At 49.1% G+C, this 23,848-nt stretch overlaps 1 long non-coding RNA gene across 9 annotated transcripts in view; it reads right to left on the bottom strand.

Annotated features, from left to right (window-relative positions):
- Window positions 1–8,406: 8,406 nt before the first annotated feature.
- The window catches only part of LOC309637113, a 332,604-nt gene continuing 317,162 nt past the window's right edge, over window positions 8,407–23,848 (bottom strand). For all 9 annotated transcript variants that reach the window (XR_014250407.1, XR_014250408.1, XR_014250409.1 and 6 more), the window contains 2 exons: window positions 15,764–15,857; window positions 8,407–13,680 (listed from right to left, as the gene is read on the bottom strand). This is a non-coding gene — a long non-coding RNA (uncharacterized lncRNA). The remainder of the gene's footprint in view (window positions 13,681–15,763; window positions 15,858–23,848) is intronic.

Below are 23,848 nucleotides of genomic sequence, written 5' to 3'. Positions count from 1 at the left end.
AATATCATATGATATCACTTATATGTGGAATCTAAAATATGATGCAAATGAACATATTTACAAAAAAAACCAGACTTGCAGACATAGAAAACAAACATATGGTTTCCGAAGGGGAAAGGGGGTGGGAGAAGGATAAATTAGGAGTTTGAGATTAGCAGATACACACTACTGTACATAAAATAAACAACAAGTTCCTACTGTATAGCACAGGGAACTATATTCAATATACTGTAATAAATCAGAATAGAAAAGAATATGAAAAAGAATATACATATATATAAAAAACTGAATCACTTTGCTGTACACCAGAAACTAACACAACATTGTAAATCAACTATACTTCAGTTAAAAAGAAAAAAGAAAAAGAAAAAAGAAGTATAGACTGATTACAAGTGGCATGCAAAGGTGCAAAGGTCTTTTTCAGTGCTTCTGGCTGAACCAGCTGGTGGTCCTGCCCAGCTGCTTTCCCCTCATCCTCTCCTCTTTGCTCAGTGTAATAATATCCAACCTAATGGGTATAGACCCCAAATTTCATCCATACGCATTATCTCATTTAGATTTTGTTACATTTTACTAATGAGAAAATTAAGGCTCATAAAGGTTAAAATACTTAGCCAAGATCAGACATTCAATAATTGTACTTGAACCCACGTCTCCAGAGTCTACAACTAGAAGTCTTTCCACCTTGTCAGAGCTGCTGGACTGGGCTGGGAGGAGGCAAGCTTCTGAGCAGGCATCAGTCAACTCCCCCGTGGCAGGAGGGCAGAAGGGCCAGAGCTGATGGAGGCCCAGGAGCCCATGGCATGATGGGAGAGTTTTCCCGCAAAATGGAGCAGGCCGCCAGCATGCTTATTACCCAGCCTTATTCCATTTCATAATAAATGAAGCCCCTGGAGGGCCAGGCATGATAGGGTGGGGTGAGATGGGGAGTGAAGACTATTACTGGATTTTAACCTTCGTCTTCTCTTTCTGGGCCTCTGGAACAGCTGTTCAACAAAATGGATCTGTACAGAGAATCATTTTTGCTGCATTACTTAATATACAGTTGCTCTCGGCAAGAGATATAATTGACTTGCTTAACTAATCAATCTTTCTATAAGCATAGCTGCTTTTCCTCTCCCAGTAGGGGAGGAAAGCAGGGGAAAGGGGAGGAAAAGAGAAATTGCAAGGAGCAACCTTTAGCATGAATTAGAGAGCTCTAACACCCAGCTGAGGTTTCAGAGCTGGGGGGTAAAAACTGCTGCCTTGCCTTCCCATCCAGTTTCCTTCTTGGTCCAGACGTGATCTGTGGTAGCCTGGAGTAACAATCGCCCCACAGGAAACGGAGGCACGAGTGCCAGAAGAAGTCAAAGGAGCTGTGGCCCAGGCAATCCAAAAGTCATCTTCAGTTGTCTTTGGAGTGACTTCAGTGTCTTTTAGAAATAAAAGTGTGTCTGATGACCTGGGACTTGAAACACTCAAATTAAGCAAGGAAGCCATGGATAAAAGCTCATTTGGGCTGAGTGTGAAAATATCCAGCCTCCCCCATACTCCACCCACCCCTCTACCCCAGCTCAGTTTCTCCATCTCTCCACTTTGGGGGGAAGTGCAGCACCACCCAGCAAATTCTCCCAAAGTACAGGCCCAGACCACACTGCCCTCTCTCTAACCTCTTCTGCATCTGACTCCTCCTTACCTCCATTCAGAAGAGGAAACTTTGACCCCTTTCCTTTTCTTCTCTTCCCCTCCAGCTCTCATCTCCATCACTCTCCACACCTACACACACACACACACACACACACACTCCCACAGGTACTACTGAACTGGGGGCTATCATTCTAAATTTAGAGGAAATGAAGTTGAAGAATGAGTCACCACATAGAAAGGGTGACTGAGTAAAAAGGTTGATGTCACTCCAGTGGCTACATCATGCAATAAAAAGTACCCCCTTGGGGCTCATCTCCACCCCCTCCCAGCACTCCAATCCTGGTAAGTCCATCTCCTTCTTTAAGTCCTAACTCAAGTATACCAAGCTGAGTGAGGTGCCCCTAGGCTGGCTTCCCACCTGTGTGCTTCTAGATGGACTACTTAGATGTTATTATTATTCATCTATGTGCTCATCACCCCAATGCCACAAGGTGCTTTGTGAAAGCAAGGATTTTTGACTCGACCACTGTTTCTTTAGTGCCTAGTACTTTGCCTGAAATATCTTAAGCATTCAATGTAGGATTAATATGGAATCGTGAAGCCAAAAATTACAATGTCTCCATTTCAAGGTTCCTGAGTAGAAGATCTCTCTCCAGAGAAGAAGTCCAAGACCCATCTTCTGTCTCATTCAATGTTTTTATCAATGGCATACATGAAGTTTGAGAAAAGATGATTACCTAATTTGTATATGGCAAAACTTACGGAAATTAATTGCAAGGCAGACCTAGAATCTGACTAAGTAGGCTAGAACACAAGCCAAAACCACACAGATGAAATCCAGGAGTGTTAAGTCTTACATTGAGGTTCAAAGAGTCAATTGCACAAATCTAAGATAAAGGAGCTCTGGCTTGGCAGAGAGCCATGAGAAAAAGATCTTGGGGTCTGAGCTGACCACAAGCTCAATATGGTGATACAGCTGCTAGGAAGGGAAAGAAATCTAAAAAGTGCACAATTAAACGGGAGAAACGAAAGCCCCTGAGTAGTTTACCCTGATGGAACCCATCTGGATCATCGGGCTATGCTCTTACTAGCTCATTTTAAAAGGGGCAGTGGAGAGCGACTAGGATACCAAGGAGTCTAGAAGCAGCGACAGAAACTTTGGGAGTGTTTCACCCAGAACAAATGACAGCTAGTTTCAAACATGAGACAGGCTGAGGAGAGAGGAGTCGAGATTTGCCTGACAGTGTAGAGGTTAAAAAGGCCAGCTCAGGAGCCAAAGCTCTCTGGGTTCAAATTAACCTGGGCTCTGCCATTTACCAGGTGAGCGAGCTAGGGCAAGTTTCTTGAGTTCTCTGTACCCAGTTAGCTCATCTATAAAATAGGTATAATGGTTCTTAACTAATTTAACCCAAAAGCTAACACAGATCTTCAGAGAAAGGTACAAAGTCAAGTCTCCACAAATGATGACATATTACTATGCTGTGACTCCACAAGACACACCAGGAGGGAAGTGTGGAAGTTACCAGAAGGCTTATTTCAATGGTGCAAGAACTTCTAACAACCAGAACTGCTGCCCACGTGGTATGGGAGGACTGTGAGATGTGAGTGTCCCTGATCATTGGACTGTCAAGCAGGCTGGGCGCTGTGGATGGGACCCTCTGTACCTGGTAAAAGACTGTCCAAGATTCGATTTAAGGTCCCTTTCAACTCTAAGATTCTTGGAATTTCCAGGAAGTCTTCCTCCTTCCTTACCCTCTGGGGAGCTGATCAATTTTTTTCCCTTTTATGTAAGGAGTATAAGAAATGGTGCATCAAGAGGATTTCATACTCTGTAGAGGGCCCTTCCAACCCTCCTTGGTCCACAGAGCCTTTGAGACCCACCCCACTGGGACAGACAGACAAAGCCTCACCCCAGAGGCCCGGAGTGCTGAGCTCCCCCAAGGAAGGAGGAGGTCCCTTCCCAATGAGCACTAAGCCTCACAGAGCAGGCTTAGGTCTTGGCCCCCAAGCCATGGGCGAGCACCAGGAAAGGCCAGGTGCCAGGGAGACTCAGAGGGAGACCATAAATGAGATTTAATTACCAGAGGCACCAAGCTCTCCTGGGAACAGAAGCTTCACACCTGGGTCCAAGGGTGACATTTCGGGAGGTCCAAGGAAAATGGCTCCCTTTCCCCTCATACCTCTGCCTCGCAGACAGCTGCCAGCATTATTTCAGCAGGAAGGCGGCCTTGGCCTGGCCCGGGCCCCAGCGAGAATGCACTGGAGGGAGGCATCAGTTGAATTACTAACCCAGAATATGGGAGATGGGTGGGAGGGGTCAGCTGTCCTGGTGGCTACAGCAGAGGTTTTGTGCTAAGGAAATGCTATCTCAGATGCCACTTTACTTTGGGCCTTGGCTCAGAATTAGTAATAATAATGACTTTACCACTTTCTCCCAGGGTGGCCTTGAACCAAGAGGTTCCATCTCTTTAAGCCTCAGTTTCCGGATCTACAAGATAAGGGGCTGTGCTGGTTGACCTCAAATGCCTCTTCCTGTTCAAACACAGTTTGCCAAGAAACCTCACAGTCTTGGGTTATTTAACTCTCTCAATAACCCATTGAGGTCGGCCGGCCAGCCAAATTCTATAGTTTACAGAAGAGGAAAGCTTAAGAGGGGTAAGTGACTTACCCAAGGTCACAGAGCTAGGAAGCAGAAAAAGTCCAAGTCCACTGGACCCCAAGGTGCATTTTTCTTTCTGCACCCAGTTTTCTCTCTATATCACATCAGCCCCCCACCACATGTTCCTAACCCATGTCCTGTAGCGTCTCCCCTCTGGTGAGGGGGTTACAGGGATGCAGTGAGCCGGGTGGGGACAAGGAAGGGGACAGAGGCTCCTGAGGGTCAGGGCCAGCTCCTCCCAGACAGAAGCTGGGAACTGATCCTACCAAGGAGGCAGCTTCCTGGCCCCGCGAGGAGATTGATCGGGGTCTGATGCTGTAAATGCACATCATTGTTTTGGCACCTTAGCACTGAGCCTTCCTCTGCAAATGGATGTGATTTTTATGGCAGTGTTTATGGAGCTGAATATTCAGATTGATTCTACTTTCCCTTTCCCAGGGCTCTTCTGGGAAGCAACAGAAAACACCCCCACCCCAATGCAGGAGCGGGAAAACTGCTCCCTGCTCCCCCAGGCAGACGATGGCCCAGTCTCCCCGCCCCCTGCAGGCCCCTCCACAGGTCCCCAGCAACGCCCAGGGATGGATTCCCAGAGCCTCAGATGCCTCCCCATCCTCATCTGTTTTCTCCCCTGAAACCTAGAAGCCTGTGATTAGGAAAACAAGACAAAACAAATATAGAAAAACAGAACAAACAGAAGAAAAGGCAGCCCACTGAGACATTTCGAGTTGTCTGGGTCATCCCAGGCTTCTGCTTCTCCAGTTCTCCCCAGAGAGCCTGATCTCCTGCTAATGTCCAAGCAGGTGTCTTCCCATTAAACCAACGGGCCCAGTTCCCTTTCCTTTACCCACTAGCAGAGGAGGGACAAGCTTCTTCCTTCCCTAGGGTTGGAAGGCCTGCTCCTGGCCATGTTTAAAAAGGGACACCATTGTCACTCGCAGGACCTGACCACCTGCATTTCCTCAGTAGGAAACAGCATGCCTTCACCCACAGCAGAACCCATTCCCATCCCAAACCACTGATCTGCCTCTGGGGCTCAGAGAGCACCTGAGAGGTCACCCAGCCCACTGCTGCCACTACTAGCCAGAATAGTGCATCCTCTCCCAGACCATGATCTATGATAGGGTTTGTTCCCCTTTACACACAACCAGGAAGGTTCTGGAGCCAAATACACTTTCCTCCTCTTATGGGTTCCTGAAGCATATTAACATCTGAAAGGCACCCAAAGTCCTTCATTGAAGCAAGATCTTTTATATCTTTAACCCAAAGTTCTCCAAACTTTTTAAACCATGGATTCCTTTCTCCCTAGGATGATTATTGACATCTTGGACTAGGGTTCCATGGGACACAATTCCTGAAACTTTGGATTAGCTGGTTCTCTGGGTGCCCTACAAGGCCTGACAGTTCATGATTCTATAACTTAAACCTCTACAGTATCATCTAATGTGGCCCAGAACATGTCCAGCCTCTGGGTCTCTATGATTTGCCCCTATTGTCCATCATGCCCTGTCTGCAGTGATTGAAGTTTCCTCTATTCCCATTACCTGCCGAAAAGGGAAAGGGTTCAAGGTCTACACTCCCAAATCTCAACACTTCCACCCATTGCTCCTGCAGCAGCACAGCTGCCATGGGCTCTTAGGAGCCAGATTTCACTCCATCTCTGCTGTTTACAACCATGGGGCCTTGGACAAGTCACTCAAGTCCTCCGAGCCTCGGTGCAGCATGCAGAATTCTAAGACAGCTCCCTAGAGGCCCACGCCTGATGCATACCCCCTGTACCCTTACCTCCCCTAAGGCGTGGGATACTGCCCTTGAGATTAGGTCACTAATCAATTGACTTGAGGTTCATCAAAAGGGAGGTTCTCTTAGGTGGACCTGATCTTCTAGAATAAGGAGGCCTAGAGCCTCACTTCTGTTCTTTTGCTTGCCTTTTCTCACTTTCTTTCAGGACTGTCCTTGTGTACCTTGGGATTAAGATGAGCTAAGTGGGATCAAGACATAACCCATCACATGAAGGAAAAAAAAAAAAAAACACTCAAGATTAGATTAATGGATTTGACCTCCTGAAAGTGAAAAGGTCCTACCAAGTTTCCAACCTCCACTCACCAGGTCAGTTGTCATTGACAGTCAGCCAAGCATGCGTTCATCCAATAACAAGCACTTACTGTGTACCAGCCATGTGTGGGTCTCGAAATAAGACAGCATCCTTGCATTTAAGGAGTTCCCAGTGTGTTTGGGTTGCAAACAGGTGGTGACAATAAGATTTCCATCAGGGCCCCAGCCTTGGATTGAAGTTCCATAAACCTATTTGGTTGTGAGCATCAAAGGAAAGACACTGACTATTTATTCCATGGGGTGGACATCAGATGCGCACTTCTAAGATTTTCAAGCAGTTCTATTACCAAGGCTGCCCCTAATTTTAAGGCAGTGAACACCCAGTTAGGGGAAAAGCATACACTGAATGGAGATAAAATACCTGAATCGGGTGTATCAGCTGATCCAAAAAGGATGATGGTCGGTGGGGAAAAAAACATTGAGAGAAACACTGTGTGTGAACACTCACTGTCTCCAACCACTCCCAGCCCTGGCAAAAGATAATAAGAAATAAAAAGGAAAGATTTGCATAGAAGATTCAGAGAGTCATCCTGGCAAATTCATTCAACAAGTACAAAGAGACTACATGTGCCTGATGTGTGTGTTCTAGATGCTGGGCATACATCAGAGGACAGATGTTAATTCTCCTTTGATAGGGTTTACGTTCTAGCAGACAGAGGCAAACAAACAATAGACATGTTTTTTTAATAAATCAATATGTTAGAAGGCAATGGGGACTGCAGGTGTAGTGAGGTTTTGCAATTTTCAAGTAAGTGGTGATGCTGGTCTCATTGAGAAGGTTGAAACAAAGACTTGGAGGAAATGGAAGAGTTAGCCAAGCAAATACCTAGAAAAAGAGTTTTTTCAGATGAGGGAATAACTAGAGCAAAGACCCCAGGGCAGGACTTGGGGAGCAGCAAAGTGGTCGGTGTTGCTAGATCAGCGTAAGGTACAGTAAGGGTAACAGAATATAAGGAAAGGGGGTTGGGTGGGGTCATTGTAGTGATATCAGCTTTAATTCTGAGAGGAATAGGGAGCCGCTGCCGGCTTTTGAGCAGAGGGACGCCATGATCTTTCGTCGCCTCTAAAAGGATCATTCTGGTTTCCATATGGGGCACAGGGGGAAGAGCAGAATCAGAGAAACCTGTTGAGGCTACTGGAGTGACTCAAGGTGTGAGATGAGTAGGAGCAGTGGAGGTATGAGAACCGGTCAGATTCCATATATTTTTTAAAAGAAAATTCAAAAGTAGGGACTTCCCTGGTGGCGCAGTGGTTAAGAATCCGCCTGCCAATGCAGGGGACACGGGTTCGGGCCCTGGTCTGGGAAGATCCCACATGCCGTGGAGCAACTAAGCCCGTGCGCCACAACTACTGAGCCTGCGCTCTAGAGCCCGTGCTCCGCAACAAGAGAAGCCACTGCAATGAGAAGCCCGTGCACCGCAATGAAGAGTAGCCCCCGCTTGCCGCAACTAGAGAGAAAGCCTGCGCACGGCAACAAAGACCCAACGCAGCCAAAAATAAATTAATTAATTAATTAAAAAGAAAAGCCAAAAGTAGAGTATTTCCTGGCAGGTGTTTTGACCTAAGCAACTGGAAGATTGTAGTCATCATCAGCTGAGATAGAGAAGGCTGTAGATAGAGCAGATTTGGAACTGGAAGGGAGGAGAGGTCAGGAGTTCTGTTTGGGGCACGTTGAATCTGCGAAGTCTATCAGAATTTAAGCAAATGTGGGGAGATTTTTTTTTTTTTTTTAATTTATTTATGGCTGTGTGGGTCTTCGCTTCTGTGCAAGGGCTTTCTCTAGTTGCGGCAAGTGGGGGCCACTCTTCTTCGCGGTGCGCGGGCCTCTCATTATCGCGGCCTCTCTTGTTGCGGAGCACAGGCTCCAGACGCGCAGGCTCAGTAATTATGGCTCACGGGCCCAGTTGCTCCGCGGCATGTGGGATTTTCCCAGACCAGGGCTCGAACCCGTATCCCCTGCATTGGCAGGCAGATTCTCAACCACTGCGCCACCAGGGAAGACCGTGGGGAGATTTTATACTTCTAAATAGGTCAGAGTAGGCTCATTGGATATGCAAGTCTCAAGGTTGGGAGAGAGGTAAACTTTGGTGTTATCAGTATATAGCCAGTATTTCAAGTCACAAGACAAGGTGAGATCACCAAGGAAATGAGTATATTGAGAAGAGGACCAAGGAGTGAGCCCTGGGTTCACAATAAGCCCAACATTAAGAGACCTAGGAGAAGGGATGAGAAAGCAAAGGGAGTGAGGAAGAATCAGCAGCGAGATAGGAGGAAAAACCCAGAGACTGTCATATGTGGGAATTCAAGGCAGAAGGTGTGAGCACCTGAATCAGAGTGTCAGCAGTAGTGTTCAGTCTGCATCTTGCTTGACCTGTCTACTGGACTTAGCGATAAGAAGTCATCATTTGCCTTGACAAGAGCAGTTTCAGTGCAGTAGTGGGTGAAAGGCCTTCCTGGGTGGCACCAACTCTTCTTAGGAGTTTTGATGCAATAAGAAACAAAGGTATAGGCACTAAAAGAGAGGTGGGATTAAGAGAGGATTTTCTTCATCTTGGAGAAGAGTATATTTATGTGCAGATGGGAATGGTCCAGTACAGAGATAAAATCTGACGAAGTATAAGAGAGGGAAGAATTGTTGGAGGGGAGAAGGAAAGGGCTCTCATGTACACACAAGTATAAGAGCTGGCTTTAGCTAGGAGTATGGACTGTTCATCCATGCAGCATATGGGAAGGGCAGAGAAGGAGTGGGCAGATGCTTGTAGGTGGGTAGATGCGGTGGTAGAAGTCTGTGGAAGACCTCTTTTCATTGCTTCAATTTTCTCAATGAACTAGGAAGCGAAGTCATCAGCTGGGAACAAGGATGGAGGAGGTGTCATATGAGAAACCTTAGGGCAGGCTGTCATGATGATATGGTGTTATGACATAAAATTATTGAGCTTTTGCTTCACGCTGTGTACTAAGCTCTTGACACGCGGCATCTTCACAACAACCCTCAGAGGTTAGTCATTACATACCTTTAAAGACGGAGAAATGAGGCTCAAGATGATTAAGCAAATTACCCGTGGTCACCCAGCTGGTAAGTGCCAGAGCCAGGATTCAAACTGCAGCCTGACTCGCTGCAAAGACTTTGCTCTTAACCAGGGTGGGAGTGGAGGCAGAAGCAGAGGATGCTCTATAGGGGGGAGAAGGACACTCTCCCTTCCTCAGGACAGTGATGGGCCCAGAAGAGAGGAATGGCTTGGCTGCCTCAAGACCCATCAGCGAATGAACTGAGTTTATCAATGAGTTGCTCAGATGCTCCCCACACCTGCCATGCCCCTTTCCTGAGCTCTTACTGTGTTTTGCACATACACTTGTTAAAGACAGCACTTTCATGCTCTATTAAAATCCATTATAGTGTACCTCAGGCTTCCCTCCATCACATCAGCCAGATTCAGGACACCTGAGAAGCACACACACTTCTGTATTAGTTTCCTATTTCTGCTGTAACAAATTACTACAAACTCAGTAGCTTGAAACAACACACTTTTATTATCTTACAGTTCTGGAGGTCAGAAGTCCAAAAGAGATCTCACTAGTTAAGACCAAAATGTTGGCCAGACTGTGTTCCCTTCTGGAGACTCTAGGGAAGAATCCATTTCTTTGCCTTTTCCAGCTCCTGGAGGCCACCTGCATTCCTTGGCTTCCTCCATCTTCAGAGCCAGGAATGCAGGCTAAGTCCTTTTCACATGGAATCACTCTGACCTCCTCTTCTGCCTCCCTCTTCCACTTTTAAGGCTCCTGTAACTACACTGGGCCTGCCTGGATAATTCAGGCTACTCCCCTTACCTTGAGGTCAGCTGATTAATCCCATATTCACAGGTTCCAGGGCTTAGAGGGGGTGGAGTATTATTGGGTCTACTACAATGGGTAAATTCTGGAACACTAGCCTCTATGTCCTTATTGTCCTCATTCATTCATTCATTCATTCATTTATCGATTTAGGAATCTGGGCTTTAGGAACCAGCCCCGGTCTGGGAGTCATTGTCTTGACTCCTCCGCAATGTTTATGTTATTAATAGGTATGTTCTGTTGCGAGGAAATCCCACAGAAAGTCTGAAATGAAACGTTACTTTGTGCCTAATCCAACACCACCTCTGTGCTCACTGTGGGGGTCTGGGGAGGCAGGGGGGGGGCTCAGGAGAGTTGGGGGAGTGGTATGGGGGTGGAGGGGTGAGACCCCCCTCCATGTCCGCAGCATGTCTTCTCCACGCCTTCCTTGTCCAGGATGTAGTAGGTGTAGAAGAAGCCCTGATGGGCTGTGGTGTTTTTCCTGACAAACTTTGTTAGCAGGGCTATTTAAATCATTGTGATCACTCCAGAAACACCCCATTAGGTTTCCCAGTAAGGGACACTGTGGAAAAGGACCAGGAGAGACAGAGGGGGTTGCTGAGAAAGAAAAACTGCAGCAGACCCGCCATTTGGCTCCTGCAACCTCTACTGCCATTTGCTTCAAACAAGGAGGCAGGAGAGGGAGCCAAGGGCAAGAGAGAAAATAAACAGATACTGTCAGGTCCTGCCATTAGAAATGCAAAATTCATTAGAAAAACATTGATTGCAAAGAATTGATTTAGTAGTGATTTGATTGTCAGGCATACAGTACATCCAAGGAAAATTTTCATTATGATTCAGAATTCGTTAAAAAGAAGATAAGACCGGAAGGTGGTGAGGGAGGACACGTCAGCCCGGCTGCCTATTTATTGTTAGAGACCCGAGTCTGGCAGAGCAGGCGGGGTGGGGCGGAGATGTTGCCCCAGAGGACCATGCCTATTGCGTTAGGGAGGAACTAGTGATTTACCTGTCACTTCCCCGGGAACTTCAGTCTGTGTACCCTACCGAGGGGCTCAGACCTGTGGGCATGACCCCACCTCCCAGTTAAGGGAGCCCAGGCATCCCTCTGCTGTGCCCCCCTGTCTCTCTCACCCCTGCAGTGAGGTTGCGCAGCTGAATCTGGGGCAAGCACAGGGGCTTCAGGGTACCAAGGATGCCCAGTAATGTACCGCCCTAGTCCAGCTTCCCACTCCTCGGAGAACTTTGCTAAGCCTCCCTCAGACCCTGCTCTCAACACACCCCCTGCCTGTGTTCTGAGGCCCCTCCTTTCTTCTGACTCTCACCATGCTGCCACCTTCTCACTCCTTTATGTCCCTGGAAAAGCCAGGTCCTTTCTCTTCGGGATCCTGGTATATTCCTTTTGGCTTCTGGTCTTAACTCCATCTTCCTCACCAACGTAGATTCTCTAGGAAAACTTTGACTTTTCTCTGTCCCACCTTTCTGGCCCTTGATGGAAGCCGGGGTTCCTCAGCTGATTCTAAAGATAGCTCTCCATCCACTAAAACCACTTTGTGCATTTTCTATTTTATTTATTGAGCTATCTGTTCTAGCCAGCTCTGTCTCCATCCACACATATCGATTGTCATCTTTTATCCTCCTGCCTCTGTCTCTGTTCCTACCCACTTGTACTCAGTATTCTTTGCTTTCTCTCTCTCTTTTACCAAATACTAACCACTAGCTTTTCTCAGCTGTGTTCCTTTAATCCCCTGGACGACTGGCCAAGGGGATGCAGGATCTTCTCCATCACTCGGCTGGAACATCATCTCTCTTTACAAGGTTTCTCGACCTCCTTCCCTAGATTCTCATCTGTAAAATGAGCGTGATAATAGCAATTGTGCCTACCTACCTCAGAGGAGCAAATATAATCACACACTGCGTAAGTGCTTTGTAAACTGAAAGGGCTACTTAAATGTAAATTGTTTTACTTCTCCAATTCAGGGATTCACAATATAATTTGCATTCTGAAGGCAATCCTCAATGATTAGCATTAAATATTTAAGAAATACTTTTGGCCAGTGATTCTCAATCCTAGATGAAAAATAGTTGTTTCATTGCTCCAGGTTAAAACTCAAGCAAAGTATTTTTGAGAAGCTTCCCAGTAATGGAAATAGGCAGCCAGATTTGAGAGCCAATGATTTGTACTTGACTTTTACGTTTCTACACCTATCTATCCCCTTGGTCCAGGAGTAAACTCCCCTCCTCCACCTATTTTCCTGCCCACCTTCCTTCCTCGTCTCCCTCATCCAAAGTGGGTCTGTGGAAAGAGATGTGTAAGGGGACAAAGAGGCCTAGAATTTGGGAGACTGACAAGAGACATGGGAGGTGATTGTTGCCCTCGAGGATAATGGAGACTTGTTCCCTGACCTCAAGTATCTCATCTCAGTCTCAACAGCTGCCAGTCCTCTCTGGTGAGGTGTGATCCAAATGGGAGGGTAAAAGTCAAGGCAGGCTTCACGGAGGAAGTGACAAAGAGCCAGGTCCACAAGAATAAGAAGGAAATTAACAAGCCAATAAGAGGGAAAAGGTATTCCAGGCAGAGGAAAAGGCATGAACTAAGACTCCAGATATAAAAACTCAAAGCATACCTGAGGAGGTGCTGTGTCCCAGGTGAGCAGCTGTGAGGGGATGCATGGCCAGAGAAGGGGTAAAGTGGAACCTGGTTGTGAAAATCCTGAACGGCAGGCTAAAGAGTTAAGCCTGTGGCCTTAGCAATAAGGAGTCATGGAAGGTGGAGTGTGGCATGCCTTCTGTGCATGCTTGCAGCACACTCACTGGCTAAGGACTTCTGCTAAACAAGCAGGTCTCGGTGATCATCTGACCTCTGGCCTTCTCACACTACCATATGGTTTCATAGGCTCTGTCCCTGCCTCTAACTCTAGCAGAGCTGAAATTCCAAGGATGGCATAGATGCCAGCTCAGAGGACTTAGCTTGGGGGAAATCCTCAGAAGCATTTAATGAGATCGTTAGCACTGATCCAGGTTGCAGCAACAGAACCTACTCCCTGCAACGCACGAGGCTGGGGTGGGGAGGAACACTCATCAGGACCATTTGGGAAGAGGAAGAAGTCCTGAACTGGGAGAGGATTTGAAGAGGGAAAATCAAGTGTGAGCTCCTGGTCACTGAGGTCATATTGATCCATCCTCCAAGGAGCAAAGCCATTGGCCCCGTGGGCTGAGGTTGCAAGGAGATCTGATTCTATCTGCAGTTTTAAAGCATAATTCTCAGGCATCATGAGTAAAAGCCAGCGATCCCTCTGAAGAGTGGAATTTGCTCAAAGGACAGCCAGAATCACTGTAATGAGTCCCTCCATTAATTTTATTACACGCCACAGGAAGAGTCGCCATGGAGACTGGGGCTTTCTCTCTGGGGCTGGGCTGCTCTGGGTGGTCACAAGGAACCTCATTTTGGTGTCCTGTGATTTAAAGACAAGGACAGTGAGAAGGGACTTGGGAGGTTTTTCTTAAGGGTCACTTCCTGAAAAAGAAGAGGCAGTGTATTAAGGTAACGCTAGCTGCTGTAACAAATAAACGTAAACATCTCAGTGGTTTAACATGACAGAAGTTGTATTTCTTCCTCTCCTGGGCAAGCGCTCTGCTTCAAGGACCCAGACCAACAGAATCTTTTCCACCATCAACACGTGGCTACTCCCTGGTCACCCTGGGCAGTCACGTCTAGCCAGCAAATGGGGGAGACCAAGAGAATATGTGCCTGGGAGGTAATTGCGAATGAGACCCGGAGCTGGCATATGTCAATCACTTCCACTCATATTCCAGGCTCAGAACTCAGTCACATGGCCCATGCAGATGCAAGGGGTGATGGAAATGTGGTCCCTGTATGAACAGGGACTTTTTCCATGACAACTCTACACTGTAGAAAGGAAACATGAATCTTTGCTGGGCCACTAGCCATCTGCCCCAGGAAGCCTGGTGTAAACAGGGGAAAGAGCACTGGACCAGGAGTCCAGGAGTAAATGTGTCGGCCACAATAAGTCCCCTCTCCTCCCTTGGCCTCAGTGTCTTCATCCCTAAAATGGGAGCGTTGGACTTCATGGTCTCCAGCAGGCTTTGACCGTAATGCTAAAGTTGAGGCTGTCCTGTGGGAAAGGAGCTGTTCTCCGAGCTCATGGAAAGTTCTGCCCAGCGAGCTGCCCTCCTGGGCAGCGCGAGTCACACTGCTTTGGGAAGACTGTACCAGGCCACAGTCTCACTCTCAACCTGACATCACGCAAACGGGACCCCAGAGAGGCTGGAAATTGAACAGTCCCCACAGGAGAGGAAACATTAAAGGTTACATGATTTGAGCCTACACAGGGGTCCAAGTGACCTTTCCTTGAGTGGAAAGACACAGGCTGCTGGTCCAGTGACCAATGAGGCAGACGGCGCCAGGAGCTGGGCTGCCCCCAGGAACCACGATTGAGCAGAATGGCTCACGCTGCCTGACTCACAAAGGTGAGCATGCCGAGTGCAGGCAGGAAATGCCGGAGCTCCATGGAGACAAACGCACAACCCATCTGTTACACAAACACGTGTAGCATTTACATGGCTGGATACCGAGGTCAGGTACATATCAGAGATGCAAGAACATGGATGTGCAAACACGGAGGTACATATAAATGGCTACACGGCCAGCGCATACTTGCCCAGGGTAGATAAGGATGAACTGGTACACACATGTACGGGTATCCATGAACGGGCAGACACACTTAGATACACACGGAGGCGCATTTGGATATTATACCAGGACCCATGGTAGATACATAATTAGGTGTATGTAGATGGATGCATAAGCTCGTTTATACACAGAATTCACGTCAATACATTCAGAGCATTCCCATGAAAATCTGCATAGCTTCCCACATATGGAAATACACAGGAGCCCATACACAGGAGCCCATACACAGGAGCACACAAAGACAGCCACCCATGTACGACTAACACCACAGATATACACACACATATACATAGAGTCCACACAGATGAACATCTCACAGTTAACTGTCTAACCTCAGAGCTGCACACAGAGGAGGCTGGGAGTTTGTCTTAGACCCTGGTTAGGTGTGTTGACCTTCTAGGCAAATCATTTCCTCTCTTTGGGCTTCAGTAAACTCATCAGTACGATACGGGGGCTGGACTAGGCGATCTCCAAATGCCAGTTCTAAACTGGCTGAGAGACATTCATAATTAAGTTAGAAGGCATGGCCCCTCTTCATGGGCTGCTTCCAGTCTAAGGAGAAGCGGGCAAGCGCAGTCTAGAAATGACAGGGAGGCATGGAGAGCTGCCAGCTTGTGACTAATGATGGAATCTGTACAGAGAGGCAGGGTTTGAGGAGCTAAAATAAAGGTGGCACCACAATTTCCTTTAAAGAAGACTTGGTTTCCTCCACTGGGCAATACCGAAGTGAACTAGACAGTCTCCAGGCCTTCCCGTGGAGGCATGCCAGGGCAGTCTGCAGAGCGCAGGTTCAAGGAGGGTTGAGGGGTGCAGGGGATACTTACTCCCAGGTGTCAGGACCATGGGGGCAGGCACATCTGCCCAGGAGTCCCCCTGCGAGGCTGAGAGCCCACACCAAGAGGACCAGACTCAGGTGACCTACTGTGAGAGGGAAGAAACGACCATAGTGACAGGCTGGGTGACAGTCATTCTGCCCATACTCAGCCCACAGCAGCCCTCTGGCTAAAGGAACTCTATCAAGTGGCCTCTGAGCAGATCTGCACACTCTGTCTTCCACCGTCAAATGGCTTATGGGTCCCTGCAGGACGATGCTGGCCAAGATCCAGGATATAAGGCTATGTAGTACGGGTACCTGCATCCAAACGTGCCCACACGTGAAGACCTGTGTACACGCGTGTGGGCGTGGGCACTTGAGGCCCCGTGTTTGCGCACGTGTGTCTCACAGTGGATACCACACAGGTGTAACTGCTTACAAGTCTTCCTCGCCCACCCGAACCTGCTGTGTAATACACACTTGAATACGCAAATCATTGTATCTGAGGGTGTCTGTATCTGTTTTTGCCCACTCACCCCATTCATGGTACCTGGATGTATCCATCTCAAAGGGAAAACCATTTCCTGTTTTCTTGCCCTACTCACACAATGGGAAGTTCTGCCCTCCAGGAAATAGTGGGAAGAAATCTGCCCTCCTCTCCACCTGCCTCCCTTCCCCAACCCACTCCTCTCTTGACTTAATTGGCAAGACTGGGGCAAGACCAGGGCATGGCGCCTGCGTGGCGGGGTCAGCATGGACTGCATACACCCTCCCCTCCTCGGCAGGGTAAGCTGGCCAGGCTCTGCCCGGAAGCAGGGAGGCCTGCTGCTGTCTGGGGACTTGGCTTGTGACTCTGGGCCACCTCAACACAGGAGGAAGGGGTAGGAAGCCCGTGAGGGCCTCATTTCTTTAAATCAACTTTGCTAGCAATAGAGCTGGTATTTCAACACATCTAATATGCTATCAATTGTAAAACACACCCCAAATTCAGAAATGTGAAAACATGTGTCTTAAAAAAGAGATGAAATACAGGAATATTTTGGTCACTCTCTGCCTATTTTTTACTTGATTCAGAAATTGGTAGGAAGAGGAATGCAGTTAATTATCACCCTGAAATCTCTAGACATTTGTTCCTCCTGGACACAAAGTATCTGTGTGTGGGCAACGATTATAGCCGGACCGTGGAGCCTGCCCATCTGTGGTTACTGACGTGTCCACTGATGGCTGAGGAACTGCGTTTATACGTGTGGCTCACTGAGCATGTAACGGCTGCAGGTACAGGTATTTTTATGTGGGTGTGAATGATTTCATGGGTGCTTTATTTGTCAGTATTTGCCGTCTTCGTGTGTGAACGTGAATCATAATCCCAGACCCAGATTCCCCACCCATCATCCTGAAAGGGCCACAGCTGTAAACCAGGAGAGACAAGAGGACGGCGGCCTGTCTTTCTCGCTCCTTCAATCTCCTTGCGCTGGCTTCTCCCTCTCCAGGAAGAGGTCATCCAGAGGCCCCTCTAGAGACAGGCCCCGCCTTGCCTGTCTGGGAACAACAGGCGCAAAGCAATCTAGCAATTAGTAATAATCGTGTCTCTCTGACAAGCCATTATTTCTCCAGGACAAAGAAGGCGCTCGGGGGCTGATGAGGGCCAGGAACAAGAAGGATGGAGAAATGGCTCCTTCATGTCTCTGGATTGGGCAGGAGTTTGGGACTCCTCAGGGGAAAGCGGGGACCCCACGCTGACTCCCCTCGGTCTCCTCCCCGACTCCCCACATCCCCCCTCCATCCTCTCCAGCCCTTTTTCTCTCCCTCTCCCCTGAGTGTCCAGGCAGGCCTTACTTCCATCCTCACAAAGGGAATGAAATGGTTCAGGCACAAAGAAACCCAGGCCCAGCCCGCGGCTCAGGGCAGGAGTGCAGGAATGACTGACGGGGAGACCTGGATTGGCCAGTCCTTGGCCGCTGTATCAGCAGAACGTGCGTTTTGCAGGACTGAGCAGGTGCAGAGCTGCCTTAGAAAACCAGCTTCTGGAGGACATGCCTCAGCATCCAGGCGAGCGCCGGGTCTCACACACGCTCCCTGAAGACAGCTGGTTCTTAATCCCGCCGGTATTCACGGAGGTTTCTGGGGTACAAGGAATGTTGACAAGGGGAGACATGATACCTTCCCTTGAGGAACCTAAACCCAGTAGGAAGGAAAGGAAATCTCCACAAATGACTGTAATGCAGAGCTCAGTGTAAAGTACCAGGAGAGAGAGGTGAACAAGTGCCATGGGAGATGAGAGACCCCTGGCACCTAGGGAGATTGGGCAAGCTTCCTGAGAGAGAAAATATCAACTGAATCATCCAGAATAGAGAAATAAAGGATTCCAAAGGGAGAAGAGGAGCACAAGGGCATTTGGTGGCCAGGAAGTTTTGAAGATGAAGAAGATGATGATGATGACTTTGATGATGTCAAACAATATCAAGGATGACAGCAAAAATCTCCTTGTTACTTTCTAGCATGTTCTCCTGAGTCCAAACCCAGCCACTCTGCTCATTACTGCCTGACCAAGCCCAAGCCTCATCACCTCTCCAGCCTCTGCTTCCTGGAATTGCTAAAACATAGAGGTGGTCCAATCTGCCTTCCATAACAGATAGAAAGAGATAGAGCTTTGGTCCTGGCTCAATCACAGGGCAGGCTGAGAATACATGAGAGGATTACAAAAGGAAAGGAAAAAATATATAATACTTTGCATCTGGATAATACAGCTTTCAAAGCACTTCTATATATATTATCTCATGTTGGCAAAAAAGGTGATATCGACCACATCGCAAAGATGACAACCAGACTCAAAGAGGTGGGGGGTTAGCCAAGATTGCATAGCTGGCCTTGGCTCTATCTGCTGCCACTCCACAGTGCCTGGAAGGACACATGTGGACCCACTTTGAGCCCATTCAAGAGGAAGCAGGTGTATGCTCTGAAGATGAATCTCTCCACAGCGGGCCTTTCTCCCGGCTGTCCAGAAGGATGGGAGGAGTCAGATGTCCAACAAAGCTCATGGCCAGAGAACCCTTGCTCCATGCCCAGACACTGTTTCATTCCAACTGGAGACCCACCCCTTTTTCAGCAAACCCTCCAGGAACTGGTGAGAATGTGGCTCTAGCATGGTGTCAAGCTGTGCATGCACTGGGGACACAGCCACCCCAGGGATGCTCTTCAAAAACCGGCAGAGGACTCCAGTCTCCTCCAAAGCAAAACCGAGCCTTCTGTGATCTGCCCCAATTCAGCCTCCCACTGCTCATCCCTGGACATCTTTTTCTCTAACAGGGAAGAGCCAATTTTGACTCCACTGTTGGATCTGTTTCTTTGACTTTAGCCTTTGCTTTTCGTTGCTTTTGTTATTATAATCATACATAATGGCCTGCCTCAGGGAACCCTACCTACCTGTGAATGGCTGGCTGCAAGAAAGAAGAAATTAACACATCCCCTCCCTGAGGCAAGACATTCCAGGAGATGTTTTGCAAGACTGAGGGCCCCTTTTTACTTCCTCCCCACCTCTCCCTCTCTATTCTGCCTCTTTACTTCCCTCTCTGATTTTATAAAAGAAACTGGCATCCAGACCCCAATAAGATGGTTTTCTGGGGACCCTAGTCTGCCATCTTCTCGGTCTGCCGGCTTTCCGAATAAAGCTGTATTCCCTGCCTCAACACCTCGTCTCCCGATTTATTGGCCTGTCATGCGGTAAGCAGAGCGAGCTTGGACTCGGTAACATTTCTTCCGCGATACCATTCAGCCCTCAAACTCACCTCTGCTCCCTGCCTCTGTGCCTTTTGCTCTTTCAGTCCCTCCACCTAACACATCCCCCTCTGCCTCCCTGCTGACCTTCAAAAGGTCTTCTCCTCCCATTCCCATCAGAATCCATCTCTCCCTCCACCAGCACTTTCTACCTCAGTAATGCACTTAACCCAGCCTGCCAGGCAGCAGGGTGATTGATGGATGCCTCTGTCTCCCTCCAGTGGACTGTGGGCCACAGGGAACCACACGGCGGGCCTCCTTTATTTCTTCACCTCCCCAGTCCCTGACACACACACACACGCACACGCACACGCACACACAGTAGGCACTTGGTTTAAATTCATTGCATGTTGTTTCATCCACAGGTCACAGTGACACTTAGTGCTGCTGCTGAGCCTTACAGAGCAGGACAGGGTCACACCAGGGTGGTCCAGGGGGAGACCCAGGCTGCTGGAAGTTAACCTGGCTGGACACAGACCCAGCTGTAGGGCAGTGGAGTATGGATGGCAAAGTGTGCCCAGCCCCGCAGGGATGACCCACCTGGGAAACCCCCATTAGCAACCCCTTCTCTCAATCAGGCTGGTCCAGGCACAGAAAGACCCTGAGGACCATTCAGATCCCCTGGAAATGTCAACACTCCCTGAAAGAGGTCTCAACTGGCCTAGAAATCTCCGGGCTGCCTGCACTTGTGATAAGCACAATAAATAAAACAATGAGACCCATTTGAAGGCACTTGTGAGACAGTAGAGCTTTGAGAACTTGACTTTGATGAGTTTGAGGAAAAAAAGAAGAATGAGTTTCCTCTTGGGCCCAGGTTTGTTTATCCTGCTTCTCAGAAGCCAGAGCCTACAAGTGTGATGGTTTTAAATGGCCCAATATGTTTCTCCTACAGGCCCAAAGGCACCTGTCTGCCCTGGGCCAAGTCCCAAATCGGTACAGAAGAGGCACAGCCACTCTGGCTGCCTGGAAGGGGGGGGGGGGGTGGGCAGGGGAGCAGGGGTTGTCTGGGGGGGAGTCCAGATTTAGTCCTCCCGTGGGAGTGCGCAGAAGAAGTGAGGGAGTAGGGGAGCTCCAGCTAAGGGGGAATCACAAGGTACAGGTGGCTGTGAGATCCAGCCGGCGGAGCCTGTGTGGGCTCGTCCCACAGGGGAGTGGAGGACAGAATCGGGGATTAAGAGTCTGGAGCTCAGAGCTTGGGCCTGGATCTGCCCCTCACATGCCTGGTGCCAAGTCTTTTCTCTCTGGGCCCTGCCTTGATTCCTTCACTCCCTAAGCAGGTGGCTCCATGGGGTTCCCCAGCTCCTTCCTGACCCCTCTCCTCCCCAGCTCACACCAGACCCATCTGGACCCCATTCTGCAAGGGCCTTGCTCCCTCTCAGCTGTCATCACATCCCCAATCCAAGACCACCCATCCGACTGGAAACCTGACTGTGGTACCTTGAGGCATTTCCTCTCACTATGGAAACTTGGTACTTGTCCCCCTGGGGCCACAGGCTACACACGCGTGTGCCCCACCCACCGGTAATAGTACTACTACTATTTCTGTAGTCCTCACTACCGTGTCAGGCACTTTGTATGCCTTCTCCTACTTGATACAAACCTTTCTACAGATGAGAGAAAAACCAAAGCTTAAAAAGATTTAAGTAATTTGCCCTCCTGCTGCCTTCACAAAGGGCTTTGGCACCCATCTCATCCTCACGACACGTCTGCCAGGTCAGCAGCCAGATATTCCCATTTTAGCAAAAAGGAAATAGAGGCTGGGAAAGGTGAAGCCGCTTGCCAAGATCACAGCTAATAAGGAGCAAAGCTGGGGCTCTGAATGCATGGGAAGTACCCATGAACCCCACGCACTGTTGCCCCCCTTCCCAGGACGGCCAGACCACACTCCCCTCCCCCCCCGCCGCCCACCACCTGTGTCACAGTAAGACCATCAGCCCGCCCTGCCTCCCCCCGGATCATACCACAGAGCGCGGCCAGACCCTAACTGGCTCTGAGAAGTGATTACTTCAAAGAAGTTCCCATCGGACCAAGATTTCTCTGAAAAAATAAACAGCAAGCCCTCTTGCTCCCCGCTGCCTAGAGGAAGGTGGCCCCAGAGCTGGATTTCTGCCGGCCAGTGGGCGGGGCTGGTGGGCGGGGCTGCTGAGCCGGGCTGGGGGCGGGACCAGCACGCCCCGGCCTGGCCCCGCCCCGCTTCCTCCTCTCCCACCTGGGCCCCCTCCCATCCCGACGTGGAAGCAGAGGCAATCGGGCCAGAAGGCACTGAGCGGTGTGAGGCCAGCCCCACGTCCAAGTGCGGCCAGAGATGGGACGTGTCCTCTCAGAGTCTTTCAGTCAGTCATTAGCAGAGCTGGGCTAGAACCCACTAGACTAACGCCCGACCCCACACCACCCTGGGCTGCCAGAAACTCACTCTCACAGCATGGGACCTGAACCAGGCAGGATGCCACCTGTCCACAGGTAAAGGACAGGTGGAGGGATGCTCTGTGGGGAGCAGCGAGCCGAGGGGGCGGACCAGAGTACTCAAGAGATTCCCACCCTCGGGCGCGCTGTTCCTTCAGCACGTGCGGTGACCTACTGTGTTCTAGGCCTGGGTTCTACGGTAAGCAGGACCTGCCCTCCAGAAGCCTGCAGCAGTGGCTGTGACAAACTCGCTTGCGAGTACTCCTCTCCGCACCTCCCCCAGCCCCACCACGCCTCCTAAAAAGGAAGGATCCGTGGAAGTCTGGGCAGCCTCTGGCCTCGCCCTTCTGCACCTTTGAAACCAACACTAGAGCACGCAAGCTCGGTCAGAGGTCTTGACCCAATGTAAGCACCTGGCCGTGGTGAATTTTTTTAAATTTTGAAATAGAATCCACAATTATAACTCAGATTTCTCACTAACTTTCAGATTCCTGGCTTCTCTTGATAAACTCAGGAGGTCTGGTAATGTCCCGCCCACATTCCTTCCTTCATTCATTCTTTCATTCGACCAAGTGCCTGGTCCCATCACCAAGTGCTGGGAATACGGAGGTGAACAGGGCCATCCAAGTCACTGCTCTTGAGAAGAATCTCTTCAAGGGGCCACGGTCAGCTGGCGCTGGCCCGTCTGTGAGGCATGTCCACTCTACTTCGCCAGAGTCTCCACCATTCCCTGGACCACCCTTCCCATTTGTGAGCTCTGCTTGGTCACTGAGTTCATGCCCTCCTCACCAGACTGGCTGATTAGAAGGGCAGAAAGCTGAAGCAAACTGGACCAAATGCTAACCTCTCTTTAATCTGTGGTGGGTGCAGGAGTGTTTGTCATACTGTGTTCTGCGTTTGTATGAATATTTGAACTTTTTTTTAATTTAAAAATAAGAATGAAAGTGAAGAGAGTTACTTGTGAGTGAGAATCTAGAAAGGTGAAGGAAGGGGTGAAACAAATTAAAGCCAGCAAGGGCTGTGCTTGGGGTGCCTTTGGGAAAGCGTAGGGGGAGGGGAAAGAGATTGTAGGGATGCTACCACACTGGGTGGGCCGGCGTCAGACGGATAGAGATGGAGGAAGGGGTTTTTTTTAAAGGTTTGCTGTATGTTAGGGATGAATGTCCCTTTGGCATTTTTCAAGCAGCTTCACAAAAATTTTAAATTATTTTTCAGTGCTTTTGGGACGCCCGTCTTCTGCTTCTTTTGAACCTAACTCTGCGGGATGGGTGTGAGGAGAATAATCAATAAAGCATAGTGAGTGTGTGATCAGGAACTAGGGGCTCCTGAGAGTAGCACCCCTACTGATCTGGGAGTCAAGAAAGGCCCCCCCAAAAAAGAAAGGCCCCCAGGGAGAAGTTCTTTAAACTAAACCGTGGATGAGTAGATGTTGCGTGACACAAGAGGAAGGTGATGAGATAAGGAAAGGCAAGGAATCTTCCAAGCAGTGGGGATAGCTCTGGGAAGGCTCAGAGGGCAGACTCCAGGATCTGTGTGTGGTTCGAGATGGGAGGACAGTTGGCCTGAGGTAGAGATGGAAGGAGAGATGGGGCTGAAGGGGTGGGCAAGGGCCCTGCCAGGCCTTCTGAGCTCCATGACAGCTCATGGACCATGTCCAGTGGGCAATCAGGAGCCACTGAGGGCTGTAATCAGTGGCTTTAAGATACTCCTCTGTCTGTTCTGCGAAAATGGATTGGAATGAGGCAAAGCAGTGGTAGGCAGACCAGGAAGCTATTGCAATAAATCAGGAAAGAGATGATGGCGGTTTGGGCTGGGTTGCTGGCAAAGAAAGTGGGAAACAGGGCTTGATTCTAATGGCGTGTAGGAGATGGAGGAGAGTGATGGTCTAATTCAACACTACGTCCCTAGCACCCAGCAT

This window comes from Balaenoptera physalus, assembly GCF_965194825.1.
Source record: "Balaenoptera physalus genome assembly, chromosome: 10".
In the NCBI taxonomy this organism is placed as follows: domain Eukaryota; kingdom Metazoa; phylum Chordata; class Mammalia; order Artiodactyla; family Balaenopteridae; genus Balaenoptera; species Balaenoptera physalus.
This window is presented reverse-complemented; position numbering and strand designations above follow the sequence as displayed.